At 43.7% G+C, this 22,801-nt stretch overlaps 1 pseudogene; it reads right to left on the reverse strand.

Moving 5' to 3' along the window:
- Positions 1 to 4,399, reverse strand: part of LOC144762750 (regulator of nonsense transcripts 1 pseudogene) — a 66,029-nt pseudogene extending 61,630 nt beyond the window's left edge.
- Between the last annotated feature and the right edge of the window lie 18,402 nt (positions 4,400 to 22,801).

The raw sequence follows: 22,801 nt of genomic DNA on the forward strand, positions 1-22,801 counted from the left end.
TATTTTATTTTGTTAATATTATATTATATTTAATATTTAATGTATTTGATATATATTATTTTATTTTCTATTTATTTAAAAGTCGATATTTCATACATCTATGTTTTTTACAGCGATATTTTAGTGGATATTTTTGTACTTACCTGTATAATAATGGGAGTCGATATTTTTGTTGTGTATATTTTTTAGTCGATATTTTTAACATCGATATTTTTTACATCAATGCTGTGTCAGGGAACCCACATTTTGTTTCTGGCCACTACAGCATACAGAATGAGGTAAATGGGTCAACCCAAGGCATAAGTGGTTCCCTAGCATATTGAGTGATGGCATTTTGTCTGATCATGTGAGCAGATCGCTTAAAAAGAAGGTAATTTCAATGCCAGGGCTAGAGAGCCGGTACTTTACTTTGCCACATTCTTGCTTCTGAATACCTTATTATTAACTTATAGATGGATTTTTAATATACTGCATGTCAGCTTTTTTTATTCCGTGATCATTTACTCTGCACCTTATTTTCTTACTACTCCCAAGGTAAAATCTTGGAAGGACATATGGAATTGAGGGGAGTTGACCCTCACTCAATAAGAAGTGCTTACACAACTTCTGCTCTTCCCTTGCAGCACAAACAGGGTAAGTCAAGAGACATATATGGGCACCTAAAGCATTGAGATGATGGGAATCAGTAAGAAAGAGATTGTCAATGACAGGGCTTAGTGAGAAAATATTACATTCTTTAGTTGTGATGCATCATGTTTGGTGCTTTTCACTCATAGCCTCTCCTAGCAAGTACTCTCCATCTAATAATTTCATTTAACTGTACATTTGACTTGTTCCTAGAACTCCTTCCTTTTTTTGAAGTGTGAGCTGTGGGAATAAAGTCAGTTTGACTGCAATAATGAGATGTTAAATAAAGTGGAGCATGAGAGATAGGGTAAGAGAGTCATTTAGAACCTGGTGAATGGGCTTCTGAGCCTGCAGCCTGATGAAGGTTCAACTGCCAACACACCAGGGCAGAATACTCTCACTGTTGAGCTTTACTACCTGATCAGAAGTGTACATCTGTAGGACATACTCTTTGTGAGAAATCGGGTTGTTTGTTGAGGGGGGATAAACCTTTCGCAAACAACAACCATACACCTTGTAGGCTGAAACAGAAAAGTCACCAACCCTCTGGTAGCTTGGCACGAAAGCAGTCAGGCTTAACTGAGAAGCAATGTGTAAAGTACTTATGCAGCTACAAACATTTATAAAGTTAAAGTACAACACAAGAAAGATAACCAATTCAGACAATTAAAGTAGAGTTTAATAAATGATTTGACACCAAACCGACAAAAATCCAATCAGTAGAACTGGAATTATGTTTTTTTTAAGTATTTAGTAAAATCTAGCACTAAAAATATCAAAGTGCCAACCATAGACATCTGGTGACGCAAGACCGGGGCAAGGTAGAAATGTATGACAGACCACAATAGAGCATGGTGCCTCATTAGGATGGCAGACAGGCTTCAGTGGGCCCGCCACCCTAGCGGTGCTGGGACCGCCAGGGGTGCGGCAGTCCTGCACCGCAAATTAGGATGCGACCGCCACCCTGGCAGTCGCATCCTGCATCTTCATCCTTGCGACGCAGCACCCGCCACCATGCCAAAGAGGCGTGCTGTGCATTGCCATGCATAATGTGACAGGCACCGCGCGGTGCCTGCCACCTTGTGCATGGCAATGTAGGGGGTACCATAGGTACCCCCCAAGTGCAGCTCCCACCCCTCCTGGAGCCTGCAAGAGGCCCCCAAAGCAATTCCCACCAGCCCTTTCATGGTGGCATGCCGCCATGGAAAGTCCTGAACTGCCAGGCATCATATTATGGATGGCAGTGCCTTCCAGGCACCACCACCATATTATGCCCGAGTTCCGCCCGGCTGGCAATTGTGTCGGTTGCCAACCGGCGGAAAAGTGGTGGACGTACTTACTTTCCGCCGCGGTACCCCCGCCATGGTAATATGGCGGGGGAATGCGGTTGTGATGGCAGGCGGATCACCACCGCCATCCGGGCGGTGGCGATCCACCCGCCATCACAATCACCCCCATGGTTTGGATACATGAGGTGTATTTGGCCCAGTCTCCGCTTACCTTTGGAAGAAAAAGTGTTTTGAGAAGGAATAGTTAATTCTGGTTGGGATAGACCGGGTTGGCTCATTTGAGATGACTGACTCATTAAAATATAGCCCTGAGTCAATGGACCCTGCAAAAATGGCTGGGACACAACATCCTGACTAGCCTGGCTATTCAGCATATATGACAGGTTCATTCCTTAAATACCCATTCCACCGTTTTTTTGCTGTCCACCTCAACGAGTTTTTCCTTTGGGCATACCGTGACCTGTGATTGGATCATTCACCAGGGCAAAATATTCCAATGGTGGCACTGGTGGCATCACAAAATTGAAAGTTCATAGCAGACTCATGGCTTGGCCCAAAACTGATCATGACAATCTGGTCTTGAGTTTGGAAGTACATATTTGATTACCTTCCTTGACGGCTTCTGTCGTACTCTGAACCAGGGATAATTGCTTCACGGGCCTCATACATGGCTGTGGTCATTAATTGGGCACCCAGATTTTTTGTATTAACAGGTTTACCAGGATTTCTGAACTGCTTAAGGTTTTCTTGAATGTTGTTTAGTGGTCCTCAATCAATTCCTTCTCCTCTTTGTAGTAATTCAGAAGATGATCCCAAAGAGGTTGTTTAGAACAAGTCTTTGGATTTCCAACAATCATCACTCCATATCTTGCTTTGGTGAAGGCCACATTCAGACGTCAAAGATCCTTTAGAAATCCAATGCCCTGGTGCCTATTGGCTGTTACACATGATAGGATGATAAAGTCTTCCTCCCATCCTTGGAAAGCATCCACACTTGCAATTTCCACTTCCTGTGAGAGTTTTGTATGCAATGACCCACTGAACTACATGTACAGCACCAGGTAAGACCATTGTCTCCCATATGGAGTAATGATACCAGTCTGATCTGGCTTCACATGTGCTCTCAATAACTTTGTAGTGATCTTTTTGACATTTGCAGCCACTGTTCTGTTTAAATAGGAGGAGCTCGAACTTGCAATTTGTTCTTGCCCCGGAATCACATAGAAGAACATCGGTTTATCTGGCTGCGGCCACTGGAAATCAAATCCTTTTTTATACGATCAGCTGCAGTGATGCCATCCTGAAGAGATCCTTCATAGAAAATGTTTAATGGGAATGCACTAAGAGCAGGATGCATACAATACTCAACTTGAAGGTGAATTGGGAGGATTTCCAAGGCAACAAGCCTTTCAAATAGGGACTGAGAAAGCCCAGCCTTTGCTGCTTTCTTACACATCACAACAGCACCAAACGGGCAGTGATCACCTACCAGGATCATCTGTTTAGCTCCAAGAACAACTGGAACCATACATTCAGTCTCAGTAGCATGTGTACTTTCATCAATCAAAATTGAGTGAAACTGTATTTTTGCAAGTCTAGGATCACTGGCTCCCACACCTGTGCAGCACTTCTCTTCAAAGCATGATACTGTTTCTCATCAGCATAAGGCAGCTCTCCAGTTTAATCTTTTAACTGTTGCAAATTCTGAAGCTCCGGCACACTGTCCATGTTCTGAATTTAGAAGTACAATGCCAGAAATGATACAGGAGAATCAATGGCTTCATGACTCTTCATACAAAGATGAACCACTTTCAGTCCAGTTTGGTGGATCTTCTCAGTCAGCTGATCCACAGCTATGTTACTTGGAGCACAAAGCAGCACAGGTCCATTGCCTTGGCATGCCAGATGGTATACAATTGTAACAGATGTCACAGTTTTTCCTGTACCAGGAGGAACTTGAATAAAGCTCAGAGGACGCTATAATGGAGATTTCACATCATAAACCTGAGAATGGTTGAGGTCAGGGAGACCCTGCGCTGTGAAGCATTTTGGCAACTGGCATCTAATAATTACATCTTCCATCTCATGCCCAACAATGTGTGGTAAATGTAACCAGAAACAGATGTCTCATCCACAGCAAATGTTTGCAAAGCACTTTGCATTCTGTCAAATTGAATAGATTTCCAAACAAAATCAACTTAAAAATTGTGAGTAATCTCCATATGTGCACCAAAACAACTCAACTCAATAGCAATTTCATTACCATAATTATCCAGAATTTTGATAGCATGGCCGATTCCTTTCCATTGAGGTGCAATATCTCCTATGTATCGCAGTCAAATCACATCACCTTGCATAAGACGCAAATCAGAGACTATTTTTGGCAAGGTGAAATAGGCAATTCTCTTCTTGTTTGTGCCTAGGTCCCATCTCACAGTAATGTTATCTCGGGTCTGGAACTCCTTCATTTTTTTAATTTTCATTATCACGGGAGAGTTACCTTGGAGATGAGTTTGAGTCCCAGTTTGATGTGGCGCTGTCACAAGACTCCACTTACCAGGGTGAATGGACGTATCAACATGTTGGTGTGACAGGACAGTCACAATACTAGAGTGATGAGGAAGAAGAGCTAAGCTTGTCTGGAGCTCAGTTCATCAGCATTTTTTTCTGTGTAATAACAAATAAAATAAAATGGATACCTGTTTTCCACTGCTAAAGGTGAAGCACTACTGTGTGGGAGGAACAGGAGAGAAAGAGGATGACAAGAGACACCAACTGATCAAGAGAGTGATCCACATGGATAGTGAGACCACCGCTAGCACAATGAGACAAGGCAAACAACAGAAGAGAAGAGGAAACTGTAGCACTGGTCTATGTTTCCTTGGGAAAGACCAGACCCAATTGTGGACATCAGCAAAATGCTACCACCTAATTGCCCTAATACAATTGAATAGTCGGCTGAGACTCTGCACCCCACAGCCCAATTAAGCTAGAGAGAAGGGCGTTAAGTGATTACCACTCTGTTCACTTTTCTTGACAAAAGCATAGGATTTTCAGTGCAGGAGAAGAAAGCTTCATCTCATAGTTGTTCTCTTACATGAAAGCTGGACATAGCAGTGCATTGGTTGCATTTCAGGAGCAGAAATTCAGGCACCAAGTTCACTATGAACCTACCACAAATGGGTCACCTGTTGTCAGGAGCTCTACTTTGAGATGAAGGTTTTGTTTAAAGGTGACTTTTTTGCCTTCATGACAAAATGACTTTGTGGGCACCACTCAGAATGGGTTGTTCACTAAAAGCTGGCTTAATCCAACTTTTGATGCAAAGGTGGACTCGAGTTTTTGAATTTGCTTGCATCTTATATCTTGAGCAAGGATCGGGGAGATCCTTGTTCAGAAATGTTTTAAAAGTTTAAACTTAAATGGGCAACATTGCAGGGAATGTTCAGTGTAATATAAAGTTTGCAACAATTACTTTTGAGTAGTCTTGTGTCCTGAAAACCAAGACTACTGGGTAAAATGAAATGGAGCTTGAATGCTCTTCCAAGTGGAAGGTTTTTCGCTGGTCCCAGTTTGCTGCAATAAGATAGTGTCGGAATTATGTGGAAACTAGGCGGTATATTTACAAGGGCATTGTGTCACAGGGACGTCACTTTTAACAATATTCCTGTGGCGCAGTGTCCTGGACCATATTTACAAAGTGGCATTAAGCCACATTTTGTGGCTTAACGCCACTTGGTAAATATGGCACCCTTTCACGTAGGTATCTGCGTGAAAGGGGTTGCAATGGGTGTGGGTATTCCACCGCATCACCCATTGCTTTTTGCCCCTGCGCCTGATCTACATAGGGGATATATACCATAATGTTACTCCAAAATTGGTATTCCGGTGCTCCGATAGTATAGAAATGCATGGATGCGCTGTATGCACAAAAATACGATGCCCACCTACATGTCCTTAAAACAATGCCTTACGTCAGTGCCGCTACCTGTGTGGCATGCTGCCAGGGTGTCTGGGCTGCAGAGGCAAATGTTGATGCAAATAAACAATTCCTACAAGCAATTTGCTGTTTCTAGGTGTGCAGAAGAATGCAGCATACATAGATAGAGCAAAATACATAAAGAAATGTATAATGTTGTCCCATTTCGCTATCCTTAGAATAGGGCCCTTATTTGCAAGCACCTTGCACTGCTGGTGCATCACTTTTAATATGTAAAAAAAGTGATATACTGGAAGCGCAAGGGGCTTGTAAATAAGGTCCCAGGTTTTACCTGGCCTTAGTTCTTTGCTGTGACCCAACCTTGAAATATGGGACAGTTAGAAAAAAGCAATGTCTGTTGTGGTGGAATGCTTACTGCAACACCCATTGCACAGCCTTTCATGCTAAGTGAAGTGAAGGGGCCTCATATACAAGGTGGTGTTAACAAGAGTTAAGTTGCTTCATGCTGCATTGCAAATAAGGAGAGTCGGATTTAGCCCCCAGAACGACGCTAAAACGGATGTTCCAGTGGCGATATCACTTTGTATTTATGCCCCTGGGTTTGGGGATGAATGCAACTTATGTACATATGTAGAACATGGGCCATAGGTAAAAACAAAAGTGGCAGGATGCAAATGCATACAGATTGGTTGGTGTCAACATGCATCTTTTCACAAATGCATGGAAGGGCCATATAAACTGGAGTATGTGTCATCCCTCTGCATACCCCTGTGCTGTTGTAAAAAGGTCAGCTGTGCACCAATGCCACTATACTTGAAACCTGGCTCAAAGTTGGCCTTGTTGCTGCTCATCATTGCCAGTGCAGGTAAAAAACACAGGGCCTCATATATGGGAAGTGACACATTGCTGCGTGAAAGCAGCAATGCCTCAGTTCTCAGTGCGCCCTCCTTGCGACATGCTTGCTGCGTCATATTTATTGTATGACGCATCATGTCACAAGGAGTTACAGATACGTCAGTATTTCTGACGTATTTATATGGCGCAAAAGTGATGCATGGCTGGAGTGTGTCACAAAAGTGACTCAACTCCAGCAATGTGTCCTCTCACATGGGGCAAGTCCAATGTGAAAGGGCCTGCATCAGCCTTACGCCTGATGTGAGGTAGGTGTAGGATATTGATGCATTTGCACCGTAGAAGTGGCGCAGTGAAATCTGGTAGATTTCACTGCGTCACTTCTACGAGGCTTACTCGCCCACTTACTTACAACGCCCACCCTGCATACATTATACCTGACGCAGGAATGATGTAGGGCAGGGGTTTACAAAGTGATATATCTGCTTTGATGCGTCACTTTGTAGGGCGCAACAGGAGGCATATTTTACGTCACCGATGCGTCACAAGAAGTGACGCAACAGAAGCACAAAACTGTCGCAAGGCTTCATAAATAAGGCCCACAGTGTCTGTAAAGCCAGGTCTTGTCAGAATCTTGTCATAGGACCCTCTGTAGGTACATCTCACCATTCCCAAAAAAACATCATCTGGGTGCTGCATGACACATGTCACCTCACAACAACTTACAATATCAGTCTGTTGAGGATAGCCACACATGATCATGGTCACATAACTGTGGCAATAGGTTGGTTGTTCTGGACCTTTGTCTTGAACGTACATAGGGACCAATGCACAAATACAATGTCTGTGGAAAAAATACATAAGATGTCTTGCACCTTGCAGATGACCAACTCTGCACATGATGAAATAGAATGCATGTCAGTGATTTCTATATGACGACTTGGATAGGCCTTATCCACTCACTGTTGGCACACAGTGGCAATGTCATAATCCTCAACTCTTGACATGTAACCTTTATGGACAGTGTAAACTGCGATCCACAGCTTAATATAACAGGTGTACCATATATCTATGAATAAGGGAAATTGTCATGAACTTTGAAAGTCAAATGCTTAACAACAATCGTCATTTTCTAATGATTGATTATGTGCAGGAAGGTGCCCCTTCCTGCACATGAACAATAATATTAAAATGATGATTTCCTACTTCTAGATGTGCTGCATTCTGCAGCACATAGAGAAGTTACAAGTCAAAATGTGTGTCCATTCATGTGCAGGGAGTGACACCTTCATGAATATACACAATCATCACTTGCAATGCAGCCACCCTTGAACTATGGCACAAAGGTGCCTGCATTGGCGCTAGGCAGCTAAATATGGCAACGGTGCTTGGGAAAATGCAGGGGTGGCCGTTAGCAATGTACATATGGGACATCCCTGCGTTCTGAAAATGCTGGAGCGCAGCTCCGCCAAATTTGCTGCAGTTCCCGCTCCAAAATCTTCTCATGGATATGCCCCATTGTGGTGAGGCAAAAAACGATGTTACACAGACACAGTGTCCCCTTGAGTGAACAATGGGTGACCTGCTGCAAAACAGGAAATAGGAGTAATAATCAATCATCATGTGGCACATGTATCATGTGTTGACACAAATTATCTACATACATCATCTAGTAATATCAACCAAGTGTATGTTGAATTGAGGAAGGGGTGAAAAATGACAGATTCGCACACAACACAGACTCAATATGTGCTTCTCTTGTAACTATAATTTGAGAGCGGTAGTCACATCATTCATCGATGAACCTCCTAATGACAGCTGAGAGTCAGAACACATCTAACCTACACCAGCACCATCTGACTCTAGGACATCAGTCTACCATTGTAATTACATTTCATTATGACCTGTAACTCCGGTTACATTGATCACTAGCAAACATGTCTGCCCAGCACCATCTGGATTCCTGCCATGTAACCAACATGTTTAGTTTGCATGTGTTTAAACTCATATTGTAATGTGTGTCATGTGTGGTACGCTATGGCCATTGATGCCACTCACACCCATAATAATACTTGTATCAGGTATGTGTTGTTCACTCTGACGTACCTTGCCCTTACTTTGTTATGTTATGTTCATAACAACATCTAAAGCGCACGGTCACCCGTAGGTTTCATGGCCATAATCATGAGGAGTGTCACAGTGGAGTAACTATGCATAGGCTTGCTCAAACAGCGAGGTTTTCAAAGCTTTCCTGAAGCTCAGGAGGTAGTCACAGCTCCTGAGTGCCAGGGGTAGAGAGTTCCAGAGGTTAGGAGCTAGGAAGGAGAAACAGCCACCTCCTTGCCGTTTCCATTTGAAGGAGGGTATGGTGGAGGTGGGCCGATTGGAGACTTTGCAGGGGTGCATGCTTTTTGATCATACTATTAATGAATTTGGGGCTTTTACAGTGCAGGGCCTTAAAGGCTAAGCATCCAGTCTTAAAGGCTACCCATTGGGCCATCGGTAGCCAGTGGAGTTTCAGCAGCCCGGGTCTGGCTGAAAGCCATTTAGGCTGTTTGTGGATAAGTCTTGCTGCCTGATTCTGGATGCTGTGTAGGCGTTTTAGTAGACCAGCTGGCAAGTCGTGGTAGATTGAATTCGACAAGTCAAGCCGCGAGAAGACCAGAGCTATCACCACCTGTATGAGGGCTGAATGGGTCAGCAGGTGGACCGTTTTCTTGATTTTACGCAGTTGAAAGAAGCTAGAGGAGATCACCGCTCCCACCTGTCCTCTGAGCGAGAGATCTGCATTGATGGTAACCCCTAGACTTTTCACTGAGGGGGAGGGAGTCGGGGGTGGCCCCAGTTCCACCGACGAGTAGTGCGGGCCCCAGTTGATCTCGCTCTTCCCAGGCAGCACTAATTCCGTCTTGCCTGGGTTGAGTTTCAGGTGGTTCAGATCCATCCAGCGCTGGATGTGAAGCATGATGACCTGAAACTCAGCAGCAGAGTCAGGGGAATCCAGTGGGAATATAAGCTGAAGATTGTCAGCGTAGTTAAAAATGGTGATCATTCTGTTTTTGAACGAGTGGATCAGGGGCCTGAGATAAAGATTGAACAGTAGCGAGGAGCGAGAGGAGCCCCGTGGGATCCCACATGTGGAGGTGAGCTTGGGGCGGTGAAAGTTCAGAGCCTTACTGCTTGAGTACGGTCAGCGAGGAAAGATTTAATCCAGCTGAGTGTGGGTCCTCGCAGGCCTGCCTGCTCGACACGGTTCAACAAGATGTTATGGTTGACTGTGTTGAACGCGGCCGACAGATCCAGGAGCACCAGAGCCTGGTGGACACCCTTGTCCGCATTTGCTCTGAGAGTGTCCAGGACTGCAAGGATCACAGCCTCAGTAGAGTGCACCGGTCGGAAGCTGGCTTGATTTGGCTCTAAGTAATCTGTCAGTTCAATGAAGCTAGGCAGGCACCTGGCCACATGGGCATCCAGTATTTTGGCCAGAAAGGGGAGGGGAGAAATAGGGCGGTAGTTCGAGGGATTCGCGGGGTCGGGCCCTGGTTTTTTAATAAGGGGAACAACGGTCGCATTCTTGAAGGCGCTGGGAACCTTGCCCTGAGCAAGTGACTCGTTGAGCTAAGGCAGTACACTGTGAGGCATGAAGGAGAAGATGTCTTTTAAGACATAAGGTGGACAACTATCATTAGGCAACGCAGATTTAACAGGGGTCATTAGCTCGAAAAGTGTTTTGGGGCTGATAGGTGGAAGGAGGTCTACTGTGGATTGGTTGCTGGAAATATCTTCCAGTGGTTCCAAGCTAGCGGTGTTAGGGATGCTGGCTTTGATGGTGGAGATTTTGTCCAAAAAAAAGTTGTTCAGGGAATTGCAGAGCTCTTAGGTGCCTGAGTAGGCGATGTGCTCTCGTCTTTGCACAAATCATTCACTATCTTAAAGATTTCTTTAGATTTGTTGTGGGCATTTAGTATTCTAGTAGAGAAGTAAGCCGCTTTAGTGTCCACAATGGCTTTTTTATACTCTCTACGAGCTTTCGAAAATTTCTCCTTGTCAATGGAGTATCTTAGTCTCCATTTTTTCTCTTTTTGGCGCAGCTCGAGTTTTTGTTTTTGAGATCGATGGGAAACCATTTGTGGGCATCTGAGTGGCGGGTGCGGACAAATTTTGCAAGCGGGACATGTACATTACTTGCCGACAATAGCCACTCAGATATGTTCTCTTCCATGAAACTGACGTCAGGGCTGAAGGTGGGTAAAGAGATAGCCAAGGTATTGATGAAATCCAACTTATCTAGGGATTTCCACTTCCTTGCCATGCCTCCCGCCAATGTAATGGGCTTGTTAGGACCACTGATAGTAGCTGTAAACTGTATCAAGTGGTGATCTGACCAAATGCATGGGGTGATTATGGGCATCGATAGTGAGAGATTGTGGGACCATATTTGATCCAAAGTATGTCCCTTTTCATGAGTAGGGGTGTATAAATGCTGGGCCAGGTTCAAGTTGGAGAGAAGCTCGGAGAGTTCTGCAGCATGGGGCCCGCCCAAGACATCATTGAACCAGTAGTTCTAATCTCCAACAAGTAGAACCTTAGCATGATGTAAAACTAGGGTGGCCATTTGCTCACTTAAGGAGATAGGGAAGGTGGGCATTGCCTGAGAGGGTCGGTAAATAAGCACTAACACCAATGACCCTGTCTCAGTGTCGAGTTTGACATCAATGTTCTCGACCTCCGGGAGGACAAGGGAGTTTACACTGCCATGTGAAAATGAACAGACATATCATGGAAGGTCTACTATGTTTGCTATCAAGGACCTGTAGTCACATAAGCCTGTGAATTGCACTGCTGTCACAGGGGCAATTCCAAAGCATTCTCCCAATTCTCCCTCAAACATATTTGGTACATAAGCTAGAGAGGTTGTAGTGTGGTTGAGTTACATACTTCAGTGTTAGGTACTAAGAAATGACAAACTGACATCACTCCATGCTATTCATACTTTGGGGCATATTAACAATCCCCATAATGTCCCTTCCTGTACAAAATAATCTTGCCTTGACGCAAGGGTGCTTGTCTTGGCGCTAGGAGCCAAAAGTGCATGAGTACTAGGAAAGGACAGCAATTCACCATATAATGTTCAATAATGTGTATTCCTGCCATTTCATGCAACACAGTGCGCAGTAAGGTGGCTTGCTGCGTAGCCCTGGGTGAAAAATGCTAAGTATGGGCCATAGATGTGTGGTTCTTCCACCCCATTTATCTGTAGTAAAGTTCCAGTTGTGTGCCAACAGTGCATCTGCTGGGTCCATTTGTGAACACCTTTGCCCACCGTCCCATCTGCCAAATGACATTGATTAATGAACATCACATTGTCCAACCTATTCAGGTTGATCATACTGATTGACATTGGCTAGGATCACTCGGCAACGCTGAGCATGAAAACCAAAGAAATGACCCCCAAGTACAGGGAAAAACTCCCAGTGTGGCAGGGTCATTTCTTTTTTGTTTTCCAATTACAAACTCACACTTCTACAGTTTGTGATTGAAATACAAAACAACATTGTGAGCAGGCACATTAAATATGCCACTCACTGTTTAAAGCTTCATAACCATGTGCAGATGCATGATGGTGACCTTTGCACTAAAGGCACAGAAATCTCCACTTATTTAGTGAGGATTTCTAAATATGGTAGATAGTCTTCTACATTGGGAGAACACAGAGGTAAATTTACAAGGGCTTATCACCAACAGAACGTCACTTTTTTGACATTCTGGTGGCGATAATCCCTTCGCCTTATTTACAAGGCTCTGTTAAGCCACTTATCCTGGCTTAACGCCACCTTGTAAATAATGCTGTCCTAATCACGCAACACTTAGCGTGAAAGGGGTGAGCATTCCACCGTAATACCCATTGCTTTTTAATGCTGCCCCCTATTAACAAGGCTGGCGTAAATATGAGGAGGCGCCAAAAATAACACCAGGGAAAGCCTGTTCTTAAACTGGCGCACTGAGGAGAAATGATTAATCTCTCCTCGTTTTTGCTGTTTCTATGTGTTCTGCATTTTGAAGCATATATAGAATGAGCAAATCGCTATTATGTGATTGTTCATGTGAGAAAGGTGTCCCTTCCTGCACATGAACAATCATTAGATAATTACAAATTGCAACTTCTACATGTGCTGCATTCTGCAGCACACATAGAAGTTACAATTAGCCATTAGCGATTGTTCATGTGCAGGAAAGGACGGCTTCCTGCACATGAACAATCATTCCCTACAACACATGCATGCTTGCACTATGGTGCAAGTGTGCCTGCATTGGCGCTAAGCTGTTAAATTTAGCAGCAGCGCTAGAGGAAACGCAGGAGTGCACTGCAATATTGTAAATACAGCCCATCCCTGAGTTTTCAGAAGGTCGGAGCGTGGTGTTACCAATTGTGGTGAAACAACACACTCTACTGTTCTGTTGTGAATATGCCCCTTAGTCTCTAGTAGTTTCGTGTTTGGGTCCTTATGCGGTGTTCTCTTGGTTTGCTGGTGTATGATAAGCATATCATGCAGCTCCACACGTAAGACCTCTTACTGTGTGTAGTGTCCCTTGTGTTCACTGCTGCTTAGATTGTGGTAGATGGGTGTATAGGCTAGTGTATTTGATTCTGAAGCCAGGCCTATTGTGAGCAGAACAATGTGACAGGGCTGCCGGTGAGATATTTTCATTTTTATTTATTAAAATCTGATGTATGACCTTTACACTATGAAAAAAGGGGTCTTTTATGTTGCTTTATATTTCTGTTTATGTATTACTGTTATGTTGCTTGCTATTTAAAACTGTAAAGACTGGAAACAAACGACTCAAGTTGCATGATTAGAGTCAGAATTTTACAAAGTTCCAAGGACATCTTTCACAGAAACGTTTGGGGAGAAGGGGTTCAGGTTATACATTTCATAATGCAATGCTTTGAACATATTGGCAAAAATTGTCATGTGTCTTAAAGGACCCTTTAAAATGAGCTAATAAAACATATCGAAGTATCCATCGACGGCACAGTGCAATATTTCACCGTATCATATGGTTTATGTGCCTATAAGAACATGATATTCCGAGAGCTAAATGCACAGTAGATAAATATTTATAATACGGATGAAAAAATGTTTATCTGATCAATCCGCTTTGAAGCCCGATGCCAGTAGAAATAAAACAGTTTGAAACTCTGTGCCAAGATAATATCCCCATCACCTTTCTTGCGTCAACTAACTGTCCATCACAATGTCTGTTCTGCTAATAACATGATGAAAACCAAAAAAGTAATGAGTGGGTAGCTTGATTTAATGTCATCCACGGGTAATTACTCTAGGCTCAAATCCAGTTAATCAATTTTTGCCCATCATGATACCTCAGACAGGAACCAGCCATATGCAAATCAGCTAATAATGTGATGCTCAATCCGCGGACATACCGATTGCTTGAATTAATCCCAGCCACTGGTAATTAGTTTGGACTCGAATTCAGTCCATCGATTTTTTTACCCACTGTGCTGCCTAAGGCAGGGATAATCAAATGAGCTAATAATATGATGCTCAATAAGCAAACATGCAATATATTATAATATTGCTCACTATGGCAGCTCAACAGCAGCAATTACTGATGTACAAGTAGGCATGGGCTCCTCTGCAGGCCTAGGCAGCTACTTAGGGCCTCATTTATGAAAAGTGTTGCATTGCTGGTGAAAAACAGCGAGCCAACACTTTTCTTTGAGCCACCCTTGGGACACCATGGATGTGTTGTATTTACACTGCACTCCATGTCGCAAGGATTGCACAGATACGTCAGGAATCCTGACCTATCTAGTGGGCAGTAATGGAGCATTGCTGGAGTGTGCTGGTAAACTGATGCAACTCCAGCAATGGTGTCATTACACATGGGCGAGTCCCATGTAAAAGGCCCTGCATAACTCCTTATGCCTGCATAAGGATTGTAATGGAGTCAAGTCGTAGGAGTGGCACAGTGAAGTCTCATAGATATCACTGCACCACTTCTACAGGCTTTTTTACATGGGAACGCCCGCTCTGCATACATTATACCTGACACAGTTATAATGTAGTGCAGAGCTTTACAATATGACACATCTGCCTAGACTCGTCACCTTGTGAATAGAGCGCAGTGTGGCGCATTATTTACGCCACCGAAGCATCCCAAAAAAGTGACATAATGGCTGTGCAAGCCCTCATAAGTAAAGGCCTTAGTGTGCATGTATGTGAAGCATCATTGCCATGCCAGAAACCACATCGCACATGCATGTAAGACACCATCATTATCTATACAGAGTACTCAGTGCTCCGGGGCATAAAACAGAAATGTTGCATAGCGTGTACAGTTTTACACATTTGTAAGGCAATATTGTAATGCCAGTTTGCAGACTTTCTTCAAATATGGACACCATTTCCAAGCCATTTGTGTCCAACAGATGAACATACGACCTGTACAGAGGTCTGTTGTATCCAACTTTGGGCTCTAAGTATGAAAGTGGTTCTCCTTCGAAAAGCCTGGCCTGCAATAAGAGGCGCGAGATTCGTGATAAAGCCCTAAAAATGGAATGCACTGAAATGACATTGGGCCATATGTATCAAGCAAATTCGCATTCGCAAAGGCCGAAATTTGCGATTCCTTATTTTGCAATTGCATTTAACGAATCGCAAATTTTGCGATTCTCTAAATGCAATGTATGAAGCAAAAAAAATTTGCAAAATGTCCTTAAGGAATCGCAAATTACCACCAACTTCTAGTTGGTGGTAAGTTGCGAATTCCTTGAAAATGCACATTTTTGCATTTTTCAAAGTGCCATGTGACGCACATACATGCCCTTAGGGCATGTATGTGCGCCACATGTGCACCCATGCATATTTCAGGGCTGCAACAGGGTGTCCCTGCACCCTTGAAATTATTCTCAATTTGTGTTTACCAAATTGTGAATCGCAAATTGAGAATAACTTCCCATTCATTCCTATGGGCCTCCTGGCCCATAGAAATGAATGGAAAAGTATTCCTTAATTGTGATTCGCAATTTGCTAATCGCAATTAAGGAATTTTAAGAAATCGCAAAAAAAATGCAATTTTGTACATACATACCTATTTGCGATTCTCAAATAGCGATTTCTTAAAAATCTCTATTTGAGAATTGCAAATTGGTATCTTGATACATATGGCCCATTGTCATTTGGAAATGTCATTGTTACTGAAAGTGTCATAAATGCGATTTCTTCAAAATCACGACAAAGGAGGAGGCAGAAAGTAGTCATTCCCCACATGTGGCTTATAAAGAAATGTTGCGATATATTATGACTGCTCATAAAGTAGAAAAGCACTGCAAGGTTACCCACTTTCTAGTTAGGTCCATAAATCTCATGGGCTCAGAAAAAGTTTTGGCTTTTCACAACGCGATTTCAGCTGTTAAAACGCGCCTGCAAACTCCACATGAAATTCTGGGGGGGGAAACATGCGGGAATTGATGCTGAAACCAGTGGTTCCAGGTTCTTTATTTCCTGCAAAGTTACTTAAAACCAATGCAATATTACTGCATAAAATACAAAAATATGTATAACATTTTTAACAATGTATGTATGATTACCTCCTTTTTCCCTGCCTTATTGGTTTTTTTTTTAAATTATGAGAGGAAATCTTCAAGTTAAAACCAAATGAGACCCATTGTTAGATAAGACTTTGCAGATATCAAGATTGATTGTAAACATGTTATGTGTCCTTATATGGCTCGATGCTGTAAATACAGTACCGTGTTCATTTGGACCAGCCGTGAAAATCTTTTTACTGGTCACTATGTTTGATTTGTTCACATTTTCTCCACTCGTCGTGAGGAGTTTTCCTTACCACCTGACAGTTTGTCCTTGTATGATCTAGATAAGGACATGTTCCTGTCAGCAGTGAACTGCAGTGCTAATGCCTGATTCAATTTTTGTTGTATTTAACATTTTTTGATCAGCTAGCATAAGGACTTTTACCAATCTGCAGTTTAGTTGTAAGTTTTCTGGGTTTAAGCAGGCTAGCACCGCTTGTCTCCTGGTGCAGATGCCTTTCTGTTTTAAGGGTTCTTTGAGAAACTGTTGCCAAGCTTGTTGCAGTTCCTTGCATAAACAAATCAGGTGTAGTGTGTCACCATGTTTCGCTTTGCATAGCCTGCACGGCTCTTGTGCTAATGTCCTTAGCCATGGTGGAAGATGCTGAGTGCAGGGAGAGATTCCCATCCTATGCCTCAGACAATTCATTTTTATCTACTTCGGGTAACCCGGGTTAAAAAATGGTTGTGGAGCCAGTGATCTGTAGGAGTTAAGAGTCATCCAGGCATGCAATCTGTTTGAGAAGCTTGTTTTGTTCTCCACCAAAGAGATTTGCTTTAAGGTTTTCCAGATCAGTTTTTTGAAGTTTTGATAGCCAATTTGCGCATCCCAGAGTTCTGTGAGTTTGGTAGATTCTAGGGCTAGCTGAAGGTAGCTTCTAGCTTGGGAATGCTCCCTATGCTGTATATCCCGCCACAACAGATTGTTTAGCGTGTTAGTGGTGGCATTTCTGGTCCTGTGTAAGCAGATGATATACGCACCATACCTAGCTAGATCTTGTCGTAGGAGGCCAAACTCCAACCTTATTTTAGCAGGTGATGTGTAGGACGGAAGGATGAACATGATTCTATCGGCTTTGACCTGCGTATTGTCCAGCTCCTTAGCATCCCTTCCCCGCATTGCCTCACTGCCATAAGCAATTGAGGGGATTAGTTTAGCATGGACTACTTTCAAAAGCGGAATCAGGGTCGGGCCCCATCAGTTTATTTGCGAGATTTTTCATCGTTAGGGCAATCAGCAGACCTTTCCTTCTCATTCCCTCTTTCTGGTACCGGAACTTCCCTTCCTTATCGAATATAACTTCAAGGTACTTGTATTCCTGAGCTAGATTGACTTTTGTGCCACCAAGGAACCAATTCCTATGGAGGTTCTTTTTGTTGTTTATTGACATTGTCTGTGTCTTGCTCAAGTTTATTTTTAGGTTGTTTGCTGTGGCGTAGTTCTGCATTTCGTCAGTAGATGCTTGAGACCAATGTAGGTATGACTGAGCATAACTACATCATCTGCGTACATAAGGTTGGACAATGTTTTCCCTACTAGCCTCGGTGAATGTGAGTTACAGGCATCTAGCGCCTTTGGAAGGTCAGCCATATATAAATTAAACAGGGTTGGTGCAAGCACACATCCCTGTTTCAGTCCCTTTGTTGTTTGAACTTTCGAGGAGATGTGGGTACCGCCATTTAATTTCACCTGTACCCAAGTGTCTGTGTGCAGAAATTTCAGGATGTTTAGAATAGGCTGCGGTAAACCCCATTGCGCCAATTTCCCCCACAGTCTCCCCCTCTCTACGTTATCGAAAGCAGCGCTAAAGTCGATATAACAGAAGTATAAAGGCAATTTTGATGCTTTAGCTGCAACGATTATTAGTGAGATTGTGAGGATGTTTGTAGATGTGCTGACCATTTTGTGGAAACCGGTCTGGTTCAGCCGTATTATCAAATTCGTCTCACCCCAGTTGGTCAGCTCCTTTAGTATAGTGCCCGCAAAGTATTTTGCTTCATTGTCTATTAGAGCTACTAAGCTGTAATTGTTGGGCTCTGACTTGTCACCTTTTTATGAATTGGCATTATTTTTGAGCCCTTCCATGAATCCGGTATTCTGTTTAGCTGCCTGACTTCCAGAAATAGAAGTTGTAGGATTTCAGCCTAGTCTTCAGTCTTGGCTTTGAACAGGGCAGGTGTAATTCTGTTCGGTCCCGGAGCCCCTTCCTTCCTCCCCTTGGCAATCTGCTTTTTAATTAAGAGAGGCATAGAGCAATTATCTGTGCCTGATGGACTATTTATTTGTGTGTCTGCTCCTGCTCCCTCATCTCCGTTTTACTTGTTCCACCTTGTTCTTTAAGTGTCCGGCTATTGGCCGTTTGAGTTCCAGCACTGTCTGTTTGGTTAATAAAGTGTGTAAAAAGGTATTTTACCCAATTTGCTTATGCAATATGTGACCCAATACCCTTATGGCGTGGGTGGATAATCCCATTCACCGTTCTCCAGAATCGGGCGCTGTTGTTGCTGTTTGTGTCATATAGATGTTTTGCCCAAAGTGCCATCTCACGCTCACTGTTGATGTTCCATTTGAGACTTTTTAATGTAGCCCTTTGTTCATTCAAGGGGGCTCGTACAGTGGCGTTCTCTGGGAGTCTTCTCAGCCTGTGCAGACTTGCATTTATTGATTTTTTTAGATGTTTCAGCTATAAACTTTGTTCCTTCGAAATTTTATTGATTTCCCATGCATTCTTGGAGTTATTTTTTGTAGTAGAGGTTTCTGCATATCGATCTAGTAGTTGGCAGTAAACTGTTCCCAGTGATATATTTGGTCTTCTGAGCTGAAAACTGGTGAACTGAAGAGTTGGATTGCTGCTTCGGCCTTAAAATGTATATTGTTTGCTGTGCATTTGATCCTTCTTCCGTTGGAAGTACAGATCGACCCCTTAGTTGCGTCCATGCTGATTTATCTTGCTGCAGTTGCTATTATTTGGAGTTCTTGGCGGCGATGGTCACTGTCGCCCTTATCCCCCATTCTGTACCCAGATATATATGGGAAGAGAGTGAGACTTGCAAAGGTGTAGTCGAGTATGGAACTTGTAGGGGAGTAATAAGAGTCAACCGGTGGAGTGTCATCCAGAAATCTTCAGTTTAAAGCTCGGCGGTTTAATTGTTCTAAATCTGCAAGTAGGCGACTATTACAGTGCTTCTTCTTTCTGTGTGGTGGATGACTTTGTGTAGGAATATTGTGAATTCCGTTTTGCATAGCTACCTCCTCTCCTTGTGACGAGCCTATAAGATATTGGTTCAGGTCCCCTGTTAAAATGAAGATTGGGTTTTCCATCGCTGTAGCATACTTTGCTGCCTGTTCAACAAGTGCTGTTGAATCATTCGCTTTGCGTTTAGGGAGGACATATGAGTTAATAAAGCACACCTCCATTTCTTCGTCCTCGAGAAGGATTGAAATTGTGACTGCCATTGTTGCATTTGACAGCGAGACCATACGGGTTATTAAAGGTAGGCTTGTGATGGAGATGTAAATTGCCATCCCGCCAGAGCAGTGGCCGAATCTGCCCATCCTTATTGCTGGAGTAGCGAAGCAGGTATAGCCTTCAATGAGCTGTGAAGCCAGGAGCCACGTCTCCTGTAAAAGAATGATATCAAAAGTTGTTACATACTGCAGGAAGTCTGGATCGTCAATTTTAGTTGCCAAGCCATTTATATTCCACGAGCAAATTCTGAGAAGAGGCTCTTTTGTTCTGCCGTGGTTTCTGTCTTGCCTATCGCGTCAATGTTTCTCTAATCGAGAGAGGATGGTGCGCGATATTGCTTCCTTGTTAGAACCTTGGCTTGCTCTAGCGGCTGCCCATGGACCCTTTTCTTGTCGGTCCCTGTAGCTGCTGGCACTCTGTTGACGAGATCTTCCCTGTGCTCCTCTGAGTACATAATTCAGGTGTACTTGGGTGTGTTTTTGGTACTGGGCTTGGATTGCTTAGTAATGGTGATGGATACGCTGGTTTTTGGAAGGGGGCGATATCTTTGCCCCAACTTTGAAATTTGCCCAGCTCAGCTAAAATTGCCTCTGCAGTTTTACTTGTGGTCCACATTGTTTTTGTGGCCTCTGGACATTGACGGTCGGTGGTTTGTATGAACTCTACGGGATGTAAATCTGTTGTCCTTATGCTGTTCACATAGATAGAGGAAAAAACGAGGAGAATTATAGATAGTTCTCCTCGTTACGCCTCCACTGGGAAGGAGGAGCATTCTGATGTATTTCCAAGTCTACCAGTATTGGCAAATCTGGGACTGCTTTAGAATCTATTGGTAGATGCGTGGGAACATCCATTCTCCATCCATGGAGTGCCTCCCTGGGTCAGAGTAACACAAGGCATCGACTTGCTCTGCCTTGCATTAGTCCATATTTACCAAGCCACACGGGTACGTGCAAGGCGTGGCTTGGTTAATCTCATTATAGAATTTATTTAGTCATATCTTTTTCCTCTTCTGATCGTAGAGCTTGTCACGTCTTCCTCAATCCCGGAGCACATAAATGTGCAATGGGTTTTTTCCTCAGTCCGCGATGTTCCTCCCTACGCAAGGATCCACTTTCTACCAACCCCCACCTCTCCATCACCTCCTTCCAGGCTAGCAAGCTAAGTGGAAGGGCTGTTTTCCATCATCTAGTTATGATGCATTTCGCAAGTATGAGTCTGCAAATATCACCTGCACATTATAACCCTTTTGGCGAAGGTAGAGACCCAAGAGACAGTTCTCCGCTGTGTGCCCTATGCACACCCAACTACCTCCTGTAATGTTGCCGCAATCTGTGTCCAATGTTTCTTTATCCTATTGTTTAGAAAAGCACAAACTACTCAAATTAAGCAAAATGTATTACTGGCCAGATTGCACTAAAGGGCTATGTCTGCACCACATGTGCAATGCAACATTGTCAGTTGTTTGGGATATGCCCGATGTAACATATGGCATAGTGTAAGAAGGCTTGTGACAAAGAATTCATAGAAAACGTGACTCACATCAATATTATTGGGACAAGATTCGATCTGTGAATCCTTCCCACTAACTGTGAATGCAAAGATGGAGGCCCACGCTGGACAGATGACTTCACCCTTGCACCATGTAAGGGGGTTACATGGTGCAAGGGTGACACAAAAGCCTTGTTAAATAGGCCCCTCTATCTCTTTAGGGGGAAGAGTTGCAAAACCAGCAATATTCAGATAGCAAAACTGAAATGGAGGTCATCTGTCCAGCGTGGGCCTCCATCTTTGCATTCACAGTTAGTGGGAAGGATTCACAGAGGGAATCTTGTCCCAATAATATTGATGTGAGGCACGTTTTCTATGAATCCATGTCACAAGCCTTCTTACACTATGCCAAATGTTACATCAGGCATATCCCAAACAACTGACAATGTTGCATTGCACATGTGGTGCAGACATAGCCCTGTAGTACAATCTGGCCAGTAATACATTTTGCTTAATTTGAGTAGTTTGTGCATTTCTAAACAATAGGATAAAGAAACATTTATTGAAACAGGTTCAAGTAACTTGACCATAGCACCTAAACACACTGCCTCTGCGCTCACCTTCTATTGCCAGACATCAGATATTAATGCATTACTGGGGTTATTACAAGATGAATCGAATCTGCCCTTCATCAAGTACTATCCCATACTTCGTCCCTTTGTGTTTGCAATCTCAAATTACACCGCTGCTCTGTACTGACAAGCACAACGATGATTAAGCGCAAAACATCAGGGCAGGACAGGCCTTTTATTCCACTGGACATTTCCTCGGTGGGCTGGAGCCCTTTAAGGCTGGTTTTGAAAGTCCAGTGCCTCCCCTGGTGCCCCTGTCACTTTCCCCAGCTCCCACCTCCCTGATGAGCTGTAGAAAGTGCAACAGACACATGGAGGGAGGCTTTAAGAGAAACAGAGGGAGGGAGGGAAGGCGGAAGGTAGAGAGAAAGCGAGCAGAGAGGGAGGAGAGAGGAGAGGAAAGGAAAGTGAGGGGCTGGATGTAAAGAGAGAGATAGGGCGAGGAGACGAGGGCAGCAGGGCTGGTTTGAGCATTGTTGCCATGGCTGCTTCTAGTTCCCCAGTCCGGCCCTGCACGGTGACAGCAATAATAATGCTGAATACGTAAAAACCCCAACACTAAAAGCAGAAACAATACAGCCCACTCATCCCTCCCTGATCATGCCACCCGTCAGCTGGCACGCCAGGCTATATATATTGTGTGGGAACATCCCGATGTGAATCCCCGCAGGGCGCACGAGGACACGGTGTGAAGCAGGGACAGAAAGGTTGAAACAGGAGAGCTTTACAGAGAAGCACACCGAGCTGTGCGTTAATAATAATCCCTACAGCAGCATCAGCAAAGGAGACTGTACATGGATAGCGCCTGCTGCGTCATGGAAGGGGGTTATCCGCTTACCGTGTATGAAGGGGACGACAGACCTCTCAAGGTGGAGGAC

Source organism: Lissotriton helveticus, chromosome 6, assembly GCF_964261635.1.
Source record: "Lissotriton helveticus chromosome 6, aLisHel1.1, whole genome shotgun sequence".
NCBI classification, from domain to species: Eukaryota; Metazoa; Chordata; class Amphibia; order Caudata; family Salamandridae; genus Lissotriton; species Lissotriton helveticus.